Below are 14014 nucleotides of genomic sequence, written 5' to 3' on the forward strand. Positions count from 1 at the left end.
AAGCCGAAGGATTTCCACTAGCGCGCAGCAGCCGGGACCGAACTGGACGAGGATCGATTCCCGACCGCGGCGCTCGGGAAGTGGCTGGCATCATTTATCAGGTCGGCCTCTGCTACTTTCCATTTAGAAAATTCCAGTGGCTATGTTAACATTAATGAGTAATTGATTGGTTCCAACTTCTGAATGACTTCGCATTCTCACTTAGGTTCTTATAAAGTACCCCTCCCCACGCTCAATATAGTTTCTGGACACGAATAAGGGGTCTATACCCCACTGGGCAAAGCATCATCCACCAGATGAAAGGAGGAAATTAAGAGACATTGGATTCTTTCAAAATGCACTACATTGGGGGAGGGGAGGATACCTGGATTGCTTAAGAGCGATGAAAAGGAAGAGATCTACTTCTTTGGGGAGCAAAAACATGTGTAAGTTCTCACAGAACTTCTTCAACATGCTCTAATTAGGAAAACCGGTGAAAATTGCAGCGAAATAAGGTAACGGCTATGGACTTCCCATCTCAGAGATGGGAACCGAGATTAATGAGTTCTGTAAATAAAGTAGAATAATGCAAATTATTAATGCAAATTCAAGTTTGGAAGAAAAGGAAGGATAAAACAGTTGAATAGTAGAGTTAAAAGAAGGAAGGAAATAATAGTGAGAAAAACACCTAGCAGCTACACAACCATATCCTCAGCGAAGCAAGTGACATTAGCTTTTCCTAAAGGCGTGTAAAATGATAGAAGTAAATTTATAGTAAGGAAATTATGTCAGCTGGGATCTATATGCTCTCTGTCTGCTTTAGGACTTGATCTCATTAGGAAAGTAGATATTTAGTGAATCAACTATCATACTGGAGTAAAATATTGACAGACTCCTAATAGATATACACTATTATTTCCAACAACTTGTCAAACCTCCAAACTCTTGTGGCAGTACATAAGCCTCTGCCCCATCCTGGCCCCAAACAATACATGCTGGAAATTCATTAGGACCAGGTGTGGAAAACTAAAATGCCTAAACTCTCACATTGCATTTTGCTACACAATAAGATATGAGATTATATATAAAACTATTTTCTAAAACCTATACCTTTTTAGATCATTTCAACTTTGACCCCTTCCAGATCTTTTCAGAGCCATTTTTTCATACACACAATTTTTATTTTTGTTTTACTTTGTTTGCTTTGTTTCACTTTGAATTGATGTAGTAACTTTAAAGATCACCCAAACCCCCCAGTGCAATATGATGGATTCTAGTTGGTGCTAAGGCTCTTTCTTACTACCTGAATGGCTGGTTTAGCTAATGAAACTTAAATGCCATGTATTAGATTGAACCATGTGAAATTTCCATTTTTACATCTGATCAACACTCAAATACACCTAAATTCAGATGGCTTAACTCAGATGTGGGGCCTCTGTGGAGGCAGAGAGGACAGGTGGGGTACTGAGACCCAGCCTGATCTTAGCTTGCCAAGCCTGGCTTAGTGTGTCCTGGAGGAATGAAAGCCTTTTTCTAATTAGTCTGCTTAGAAGTTGTGCCTTTGCAATTTGTCTGTAAAGAAGGAGCAATTTTTCTAATCCAAAAGGACATCTAATATGGTAGTGGTCAACAGGGAAAAATCATTGCCTATCTTGGGGCAATGTTTGTTCATGAAAAGGTAAAATGGTGAATTTTGAGCCTGAAATGGACAAGGATCTCCTGCTTTTGTTTTAGGTGACAAGTTTGCCTTTCTCTGTTTCCTCAGATAAGATAAATGGGAATACAATATATTCTTAACTCCAAAAAGTATTTAAGGCTACAGACAAAAAAACATAATGTTTTACATGTAGTAATGTAAATATCATTCAAATTATCAGAAATCAATAAGGAAACCAGTAAAGAAGTATCAAGTGTCTGGGATGAATTAATAGTTGAATTATTGCTAAATTTAGCTCCATGTATTTTGGCTGCCAAAATAAAAAGAAAATACATAAGAGTACATATATTCATACAAAGAGTCAAGTCTTGTCCTGGCATGGAATTCTATAAAGACTTTATTATAGAATCTGATATAGAGTACATTAAGCAATACAATAGAATTGAATGTGGATTTGTAAAATATTATATGTTTTTCAAGTTTATATTTAATATTTTTAGACACCAAGAACATAATATTGAATATTAATTCAATGAAAGCATTTCAGAGGAATCTAAAATAATATAAATCAGATGCAATACTTTCTGGTTATATTACCTTAATAAATGCAGGGAATTGAGGGTATTATGTAATTCACTGTAAGCTCATAACTTAGTATTCTGCACGGAGGAAAGAAGGAACCCAAGGAAATAGGTAACGTATTGCTTAGATCTATCATAAACAGCAGGCTTCCCTAGAAGCTTTTGACAAGAATTAAATCACAGTCACTGAATGATAGCAGCATAATATCATGAAGACTATGACCTCTTTCCACTTTTAAAAGGCATGGCAACAAAACTGAAGTGTACCGGTCAGAATCATATTCTCACTCAGAGTCTAGTCCTCTTCCACTCAGAGACAGGTCTTGGGACACCTTTGAGAACACCTACAGATAGAGTAAAGAATTTTCCTAATAAAGAGCTAGAGAAATACAAGGGAGAGATTTCTGCTTCTGATTATGACAGATTAGGTCTTTCCTTCTCCCTGAATAAGCCTAAGAATGCTAGACAAAATTTGAAATTTAAAATAAAGGCATTGAGGCACTAATGAGATAATGAGGAACTAGCTGGCCAGATTTTGGAAGAGAGGCCAGGTATCTGGAGGGTGTTTTCAGAGTTGGAGCTGCTTTGGGCCTGGCAGTTTCTGAGAGTCTGAATTACGCAGCTGAAAGGCTGAGCTACATTTTTGACACCTGGAAGGACAAAAGCGAGGAAGATATAATCAAAAAGTAGGAGTGAAATAAAAGTGAAATGAGCCTTACATGGATAGCACCCTGTCTCCAGGTATCTGAGTAACCCAGAAAAAAATTCTCAAACCCTGAAATTGGCTTAAGGTAATTCCAGACCTTCAACAAACAAAAGTTATTCTACAGGAAAATAACATGATTCTGGACCATGGATTATTTCTATAAATATAAGACGTGTGCATGTAGTTAAATATTTGAATGCATGGTAGAATGGTAGAGGAGAAGAATATGAACCGAATCCTGACTTTGCCATCTGTTCCTGAGTCTCTCTTCCAGATCCCTCTCCATTCATATACCCCTAGTCTCTGCTTTGGGAGGCTAATCTGTATGAATTAAATCAATGGGCTTCCTTGCTTTCTTTTTATCAATCAGGGTTGATCAATGGCCAGGTAGGGGATCTGAGGGGATTGGGACTTTATGAGTCACCTCAAGCTAACTTTGGTCCTCAACAGGAAGTCACTGCTTTTCTCAAGGGGCGGATCCTACAGGATCCACTTTCCTACAGGGCCTTATAACTGTCCCTCACCTTGTCCTCTGGTACGTAGAAATGATAACTCTGAAGCCTTTAGCCCCAAGTTTCAGTACAATCCTTTGAAACTTCCTTTATACCTCTTCCACACCTTTGTAATTAGTCTTTTTGCAAATAAACCCACCTCAAATTATCTTGTTTCCTATTGACTCTGATAACTACTAATGAGCTTTTAGAAATTGGAAAACTAATTTAACCTCTTTGGGTCTGTTTCCTCACCCATAAAATCAAGTGTTGAATTAGATTAAACTGAAAATTCTTTGAAGCTCTAATGTGTTGTGTTTAAGTATTCAGTCGAAATACCAGTTCTTATACTATAATTGAAATGTGTAAAGAACAAAAATACCACCGGGTAACAAAATAGTACATGGGGGAACTTTCTCTTTATAGAAATATTCTAGCAAACATACATTAAAAAAGTCTGAGGTAGTTACAATGTCACCATTTTGCAACTTCTTTTTTTTTTTAAGATTTTGTTTATTTATTTGACACAGAGAGAGAGAGAGAGATCACAAGTAGGCAGAGAGGCAGGCAGAGAGAGAGGGGCAGAAGCGGCTCCCCGCTGAGCAGAGACCCTGATGGGGGGGCTCAATCCCAGGACCCTGAGATCATGACCTGGGCTGAAGGCAGAGGCTTAAGCCACTGAGCCACCCAGGTGCCCCCCATTTTGCAACTTTTAATGAGTTTGGATCCAGGTATGGATCATCAATGATGGTGGCACTAACATCACAAAAAGAAAGAGAACCAGGAAAAACACACCACCAATTATGAGGTAATCATACTAAAAACAGTGGGTATAAATCTCAACTAAAGCCCCAGACTCCAAGGCTGAGATTCGACAAGTAATTCCCAGAAATATGGAGGACCAAAACAGGTTAAAACATTTTGGAGATGCAACTTATAGAATTGAAACTGTGGCAAACTCTGTAAATTGATCGGCTCATTTTCTTACACAAGTCAGTTACTACCACTGTAACAGACGCTAAGTTCATTGTCTAGTCATAACATGGTCAAATGTGTCTTAGGGACTTTTCCAGTTGAAAAAGCCCAACACCGCACTGACTGCTTTATATGCATATCTCCAGTCTCCCATTCAGCAGAGAAGCCCAGAGGGAAAAGGTTACCCAGGGTCAAACAAGGAGTGAATAACAAAACCAGGGTTTCAATCCAGAGCCTATGCTATTACCCACGGCTCCTTATTGCAATGAAGGCATAAGATCATCATTTCAGAAAATACCAAACAGCTTGCTTTTTTTTTTTTTTGGCTCTGGTGTGAAGACATGCAACCATTTCATTTCATAGCTGCATAAAGTTTACAGGAAGGGCAATGAGAAGTTGAAGCAGTCCATTTGTCTAATTTGAAGTTAAAATATCATGTCAAAAGACCATTCTTACTTGTTATTCTGGAAGTTGTGCATAGTAGTTATGTGTGCAAGCTCTTTCACTGGAAGCCAGGGAGAGTAAAGTCCTGCGGAATGATCTGAGGCTAAAGTCAACAGGGGTGAATGCTGCTTGTGTTGATAGCTAGACAATCACCAACACTACTACCTCTTATTACTTTAAAATTACTCTTTTTTCTTTTTAAGATTTCATTCATTAATTTCACAGACAGAGATCACAAGTAGGCAGAGAGGCAGGCAGAGAGAGAGGGGAGGAAGCAGGCTCCCTGCTGAGCAGAGAGCCCGATGTCGGGCTCGATCCCAGAACTCTGGGACCATGAACCAAGCCGTAGGCAGAGGCTTTAACCCACTGAGCCACCCAGGCGCCCCTAAAATTACTCTTATTACTACTACTATAGTGCATGTTTGATGCGGTGGTTGTTAAAAAACAAGTTTGGAAACCAAGGCTGAGGCCAGATTTTGAAGCATCTTGATGAAAGATAAATTTAACTTCATCCTCTAAGAAAAAGAGACATTCAAGGATTTTGAGCAGAGGAGTAATAGGATCCAATCTATATTTTAAAAAGAAAACTCTCTGATGTCTACGTCTGGGCCTGCAGCTAACCACAAAAGGAAGTGGAGATGCTTCTACAATAGTCCAGCCCTTGACTAGAGAAGGAGCAGTGATCTTGATGCTTCTCAGGTCTCCTCTAGTGGGAATGATTTTTTTCTTTGATACGCTTCTTCTATAAGCATCCTTGCCAACATTTTCATTTCTCTTTATGCCCTAGGAAGTTAAGGCGATTTTAATATAGAGAAATGGTTCTCGCCACATTTTGTGAAAGGAACACCAAAGTCTCCTCTATTTAAAATTGCCCCATGCTGCCACGAACCACCCATCTCCAAAGTGTCAGAGTCTTACCTTCTTCTCCCCATTCCCAACTGTGACTAAAATTCTTACTGTTAAAGGCATCCCTTTAATTTAGATAAACAACTCATGAAAAATATATACACAGGGCCACAGTAAGAGTTTTTGTATCAGCAACAGAAACCAGCTTTGACTACCAAAACTAAAAATGAATTTTTTTGCGAAGATATTAGGGCTCAAAGGCATCATAGCAAGGCTGGGGCCCAGGCTCAAAAATACAGAAACCAACAGGCCTCAAAGGCCAGGAGTTACAGTCTAAGTCACTCCACAGCAACAGTACCTGTGACTTTGTCACAACTTTTTTTTTTTTTTGAACACTGTAATTGTTAAAGATGTAAGATCTCTGAAATTAATAGTGCTGGTTCATGAATAAATAAATCAATGAGACAGAATAGAAAATCTGAAATAGATTCAATTACATATGAAAATTTAGCATAAGATAAAAACAGCCTTTTAGACGATTGCAAAAAAAAAGGACTTTAAAAAGTCATGTTGGAATAACTGCAAAGCCATATGGAAAAGATAAAATTGGATTCATTCTCCACACCATACACCAAGAAAAATTCCAAATGGCGATGAGATTTAATTATAAAAAATGAAGCTATATGAGTACTCAGTAAATTTGTGGGTACATTCTTTTCAACCTAGGAGCAAGAAAAACTTTCAGGACCATGACTCAAAATCCAAAAGCAAGAAAGGAAAAAATAGATAAACTTGGTAACATAGAAATAAAAAATCTTTACATGGGAAAAGATATCACAAGCAAACTAGACAGACAAATAACAAACTGAGAAAAATATCTACAACTGATTCAGACCTCATAAAATGAATTTCTAAAAATAAAGAAGAGATAAACCTATAGAAAATGAGCTATGGGAAGTCATAGGTGATTCATAAAGATGGAAGTACAGGTGTCTTTAACTCACATAAAAAGATGTTCATTGAGAAATAATTCATAATGAGAAATACAAATTAAAATTACACTAATAGTCTACTTTTCACCTAAGATGTTGGCAAAAATCCAGAAGTCTGACAACACACTACAAGAAAATGGGCATTTGTTCATTTCTGGTGGGAATAAAAAAATGATAAAATACCTGCAAAGGAAAATTTGTCAATAACTAGCAAAATTATATATGCACGTAGCCTTCAAGCCAGCAATCCCACTTCTAAAACCATATTTCAAATATACACTGGTAAATTGTGAAAGACATTTTTACAAGGTTGTTCATTTTGGTACTATTTACAATAGCAAAAAAAATTAAAAATCACTCGAGTATTCATCTATCAGGAACTGGTTTAATAAACTCTGATATATCCACTAAATAGAGTACCTACCATGCAGCCATAAAAAGGATGGTAGACTATTCTACATGACCATTTTTTTTTCTAGTTTTCTAGTGACTTATACTGAGAGGATAATTCTAGGTCCTATTTCTCTTTTACGGCTGGAATCAGAGATCCAGATAACTTTTTTAAAGTAAAATGTTATATTTTCACTAATTTTGTAATACAAAATCACACACACACACAGTGAATGTGTCACTTTCTTAATAAAATGATAGCACATTATCTACAACTTTCTACTTCTTATATTTTCAGATACCAGACAACAGGCAGTACATGGCTGTGAACCTTGAAAGAAGATACACAATTGAGATGATTGTTCTGTCAGGAGGGAATTTCTGGATAGTTGTGCAGGGAAAGAAAACTGCAACAGAAGCCAGATATCTTTGATTGAAGATAAAAAATTGGAATGGGGGAGGCTAAGCCATTAGAATGTGAAGTACAGAGTGTCCAAGAGGAGGAAGCTATGAAGAGAGAGAATTCCAGAAATCTGTACACAAGACCTTCAGGTCTTTGATACCAGACTGCACGTGCACAGGATAAAACCTCATAGGGCCAGACAACAACACCCTCTGAGGAAAGAGTAGAGTATCAGAGAACTGTAGCATCACACAGAGCTGAGAATAATTTGGATCTTCTCCCGCCAGAGTGGAGAGAACTCACCTAGTAATGGAACATTTATAAGAGATTCCAGAAGATCCACCCCAGAGAAGTGAGCTAGATTACCTCTTGCATAAAGGTCACTTAGCCCTGCCGTGAATGAGCTTAGGAATAAGCAAATTCACCCATAAATAAGTAATTGCTTGCCAGAAGAAATCAGATACCCTTTAAAGAAAAATAACATAAATATAACATTTAATAAAGTAAAACACAGAACACCTCCCATCCTAGCAAAACTTACCAGACAAAAAAGAAGAGAGAAAAATGGGACTTTTAACAAGGACAGAAATCAGTTGTAGAAACAGTCTCAGAAATGATAGGGATGATGCAATTAGTAGATTGGGAACATTGCAACAGATATTATACATATTCACAACTTCTCAAGAATGCAAAAGCACACAAGGCCATAATGAGAAAAGAAATGGAAGATGTAACAAAGAACCAAAAGGAATTTCTAGATGTGAAAAATATAGTAGTTTATTTTAGAGGGGAGAGAGAGAGGGTGAGAGAGCACGTGAGTAGGAGAGTCAGAAGAGAAAGAGAGAGAATCTCAAGCAGGCTCCATGCCTAGAGCAGAGCCCCATGTAGGGCTCAATCTCATGACCCTGAGAGTGTGACCTGAACTGAAATCAAGAGTTGGATGCTTAACCAAAGAGCCATCCAGCCTCCCCCCCAAATACAGCAGTTTAAAGTTTGCTTGGATGGGGTTAATAACAAATTAGACACCATGGAAGAAATGACCAAGGAACCTGATGTAATAAAAACACACAGGAAAACAACAACAACAACAAAAACCACTGACGAAGAAATGAGAGGGCCTAGTGTTCTGTGGGATAATATCAAGTGATCTAAAATACATGTAATTTGAGTTTCAGAAAAGTTAAAGGAGATTCTTCAGGTGAAACTTTTCAATTTACTTTGCTCCCTTTCCTCAGCTGTAAGTTTTTCTTCTTTAAAAAGATAAACATCTCTTGGGGCTCCTGGGTGGCTCAGTGGGTTAAGCCGCTGCCTTCGGCTCAGGTCATGATCTCGGAGTCCTGGGATGGAGCCCCGCATCGGGCTCTTTGCTCAGCAGGGAGCCTGCTTCCTCCTCTCTCTCTGCCTGCTTGTGATCTCTCTGTCAAATAAATAAATAAAATCTTAAAAAAAAAAAAAAAACAACTTCTTAAATCATTATCCCTGATTGTTCTTAAAAAAAAAAAAAAAAAAAGATAAACATCTCCCCCCACCAACTTTATATCATGTTATGTATCATTATTATATTAAAAGGGGATGCTTGTATGAATTCAAATTATTTTCCCAGTTAATAAATATCTTGACCCAGTATCAGTTATAGTCTTTCATTTTCCAGTGGGATGATCAAAGATAATTTTGATATCTTAGAATTCCATAAGAATAGCAAAGATTGATACATATAAATATAGGCTACCCTTGAGATTGTCTGAAATCCTCTTTTGATGTATAAGCCAAAATGTCAAGTTTATTTCTCCTTTATTTTAATTACAAATATCTCATATCTCTAATATACAATTCCAGTTTAGAAGAGACATTTAAACAAATACAAATATTTACTGTCTTACCTTTGAGAACTAAAATCTCCAAAAGCCAACAAAGAAAATGTTTAAAAATCATATTTTATCTGGATAATATCAATTAATTAAATTGATTACTGGTTAATTTTTTAATATTTTAACTCCAGTGTAGTTACCATACAATGTTATATTAGTTTCACGTGTACAATATAATGATTCAATAGTTCCATACATTACTCAGTCCTCATCACAAGTGTACTCTTAATCCTTACCTATTTCACCCATCCCCGCCATGCACCTCCATTCTGATAGCCATCAGTTTGTTCTCTATAGGTAAGAGTTTGTTTTTTGCTTTGTCTCTTTTTTCTTTGTTTTGTGTCTCCACATAGGAGTTAAATCAAATGGTATTTGTCTTTCTCTGACTGACTTATTTCATTTAGCACAATACTATCTAGAGTCTTCCATGTTGTTGCAAATAGAAAGATTTCATTCTTTTTTATGGCTGAGTAATATTCCATTGTATATACCACATCTTTATCTATTCATCTATTGATGGACACTAGGGCTGTTCTGATAGTTTCACTATTGTAAATAATGCTACAATAAACATAGGGGTGCATATATCTTTTCAGATTAGTGTCGTCATTTTTGTTGGGTAAACACTCAGCAATAGGAATTACTGGATTACATGGTAGTTCTATTTTTAATTTTTTGAGGGACCTTCATACTGTTTTCCACAGTAGCTACACCACTTTTCATTCCCACCAACAGTGCATGAGGGTTCTTTTTTCTCCACATCCTCACCAGCACTTGTTATTTCCTGTTTTTGATTTTAGCAATTCTGACAGGTATGAGGTGGTCTCTCATCATGTTTCTAATTTGCATTTCCCTGATGATTAGTGATGTTGAGCATCTTTTCATGTGTACATTGGCCATGTGATAGTTAATTTTGTGTGTCAACTTGGTTAGATTTCCCAGTTTGTACAAACCCTAGTCCAGATGTTGCTATGAAGGTATTTTGTAGAATGACTAACATTTACTACAACTGTCTTTAAGGAAAGTTGATTACCTTCCATAGTGTGTGTGGGCCTCATCCAGTCAGCTGAGGCTTTAAGAGCAAAGATTGAGGTTTCCTAGAAAAGGAATTCTGCCTCAAGACTGTAACAGAGAAATCCTCCCTGAGTTACTATCCTGCCTATGTATTTTGGATTTGCCAGCCCCTATAATCCCATGAGCCAGTTCTTTAAAATATCTCCCTGACTCTTGCTCTTTCTGTGTCTCTTTGTCTCTTTCTCTGCCCCTGCCATACACACACATACACACACACCTGACTGATATAATCACTAATAAAAAAAATGTGTCAAATGCAAAACATTTAAACTTTACCTAGAATTTCAAAGTAGAAACTTCTCTGGTTCTGGAATTTTTCAATTTTCCTAACTCATGCTAGAAGTAATTCACAAAATGTACAAATGTTTACACATTCTAGACATAATACATTTCTGCTCTATACATTTGAAACCCTGCAAACTGTATAAATGTATAAAAATACATTTGAAACTCCATACTTACATTAAATTTACATAAATATAACTAATGTTGGAACACAATTCTAAGTTTGTACATTTGTGAATGCAACCAAACATGCCATATCCCAGTTCCCAATTTGGTATTTAGTAACTGTACTTATCACTATTAAGAAAACCAATAAAGCTATATTCTTTAAAATTTAAGGCAAGAAATTAAATCTCCCAGATACATTGTAGAATATTTAGCCTCTTAGATTTTTATTTTTTAAAGACTTTATTTATTTGTCAGAGAGAGAGAGCAAGGGAGCACAAGCTGGGGGAGCAGCAGGCAGTGGGAGGAGCAAGGAGCCCAATATGGGACTTGATCCCAGCACCTTGGGATCATGACCTGAGCCGAAGGCAGATGCTTAATCTACTGAGCCACACAGGCACCGCTGTCCTTTTAGATATTTAAAGTTTGTTTAATACAAAATACCCAAATTTGGAATGTTAAGAGCCTAGAAATTTATAAATCATTCTTCTACCCAAGAAGAGGGGAGATAATTGCTTTATCTCCATTTGTGTAGTTCTGGAACCACACTACATCTAGATCGGGGGACTGTGGGAGGCTCAGCCTTGCTCTTAAACCCATGACTGCCAAGTGAGAGGAAGAGAGACCAGAAGTTGGATATGAGGAAGGAAGGAAGGAATGCTGGACAGGCAGAATCAGTGACTGCAGGGCTTTAAAGTTATCATTTGAAGACTGAAAGGAATTACCTCAATTGCTTTTGCATGAATTCTATAGCACTATCCTATCAGTTCTTCCCCCATTCTTAGCTCTGTGACACTAAGAATGCTTTGTAAGTACTCAAGCATCATAGTCCCATGAGAAAGACAATGTCATTATACCCAGATGTTCACAGCAGCATTATCAACAATAGCCAAGCCATGGAGAGAGCCCAGATGTCCATCAACCGATGAATGGATAAAGAAGATGTGGGGTGTGTGTGTGTGTGTGTTTATATATATTTGTGTATGTATGTGTGTATTTATATATATATGAATATTATTCTTACATACATTCATATATATACATATATATACATATATACATATATATACATGTATATATATAACAAAGGAATATTATTCAGCCTTCAAAAAGAATGAAATCTTGCCATTTGCAATGACACAGATAGAGCTAGAGTGTATTATACCAAGTGAAGTAAGTCAGAGAAAGACAAATACCATATGATCTCACTCATATGTGGCATTTAAGAAAGAAAACAGATGAACATATGGAAAGTGGGAAAAGAAAAAAAAGGAGAGAGGAAAACAAGCCATAAGGGACTCTCAATGATAGAGAACTGAGTGTTGATGGAAGAAGGTGGGTGGGGGGTGGGCTAGATGGGTGATGGGTATTAAGGAGGGGGTTTGTCCTGATGAGCACTGGGTGTTGTATGTAAGCAATGGATTCTATTCCAGAAACCAATATTGCACTGTATGGTAACTAACTAAGTAAAAATTAAAAAAAAAAAAAAAAACAAAAAACAACTGTTGGTTTTTACCAACAGTCCTATTACCCAGCATGAAGGGGATTAAATATAAGAAATAATTGTTGGCATTGATTGGAAAATACAAACACTCCATGTTTATTCCCAAATGAGACATCTTTATCACACCGATCATGTCCATTTGTAACAAAAGGCAGAAATTACTGTGCTGTCACACATGTGTGAACATGACGTTGATTGCATCACTTTCTAGTGTCTGTGAAATTCTGCCAGATGAGTCCCTCTTACCTGTTATCCTGAGCCAAAGAATTCAGTTTCAGTAGAGAAGAGCCCTGCAAATAATGCACTTTCTATTGTGTTGATCACTTCTACTCCTCCTGGTTATTACAAATTTGTTGGGGAAAAGAGATGAACTCTGAAATGTAGGTTTCTTCTATTATACATTTTTCTCGTCTGTGTCCTTTATAAATGCATCTTTATTGTGCTGCTAGGGTGGAGGGAAGGTTTTCAGCATTTTAAATCTTTTTTAGCAAGTGGGTGTTTTCTATTTACATGAATATTTAGTTAGACTTGCAGAGGAAACATTTTTGTTAAACTTTCCCAGAAGTTTGTTATATACTTCTAAATCCTATTAATTTTTACTTGAACTCTCTATCGTTGATCAACCACATCTCTGCTCATTTATTATTTCACCCATGAACCTATTATATTTAGAGTGGTTTAATGGGAATACAGTATGCATTCCTCTAAAAATAAGACATTTAACAATTATCATTAATGAACATGATTAGCGCCTCAGGTACCAGTGACCCTGACTCATTCTAAGAATAAATCGTACTTGAGAAAGTATAAATGAACTAACTGAAAAAAAAAAAAGAAACAAACTTGTCGCATTAAGCAATATATTTCAAATGACATTTTCCTTTTTGTATTTAATAATTATTAAATTTCATTAAGTGTTAATTTTGATCAATAACACTAATCACAATACTAGTACTACAACTACTACTAATAAGTGATAATGCATCCTAGGAAAAAATAATCCCTAAAGCCAACTGGTTACAGGACATTTTTTATTAAAATTTCAACTTATATACATAATTTTCTTTGTGATGTATGATAAGGAAATCAATAAAATAATTCCAGGCATAAACATATATTAGATTAAAACAAAATTCAGGAGAAATTAGTAGAATGGAATTATGAGTTCAAGGACAAAAAGAAATGATAAATTTTCTAACAATGATGACCTTGTTCAAACATTTTTTTTAAAGTGATAACAATAGTAAAAGATAGGCACCCTCTACAAGACGGTCCCCAGAGATCCCTTCCTCCTGGTATTCATTCTCTGTGTCATCCCAGGATAGGCTTGACCTAATGATTTGCTTCCAACAAAGAAAATACAGAAGATGGGGCTGGGGTGTAGCTTTCAAGAGCACATTACCCTGGGGGCACCTGGATGGCTCAGTGGGTTAAAGCCTCTGTCTTCGGCCCAGGTCATGATCCCAGGGTCCTGGGATCAAGCCCCACATCGGGCTCTCTGCTCAGTGGGGAGCCTGCTTCCCTTCCTCTCTCTCTGCCTGCCTCTCTGCCTACTTGTGAACCCTGTCTGTCAAATAAATAAATAAAATCTTTTAAATAAATAAATAAATAAATATCCATCATATATTTGAGGATAATGATTGAACAATTTGAG

This window comes from Lutra lutra, chromosome 6, assembly GCF_902655055.1.
Source record: "Lutra lutra chromosome 6, mLutLut1.2, whole genome shotgun sequence".
Lineage (NCBI taxonomy): Eukaryota > Metazoa > Chordata > Mammalia > Carnivora > Mustelidae > Lutra > Lutra lutra.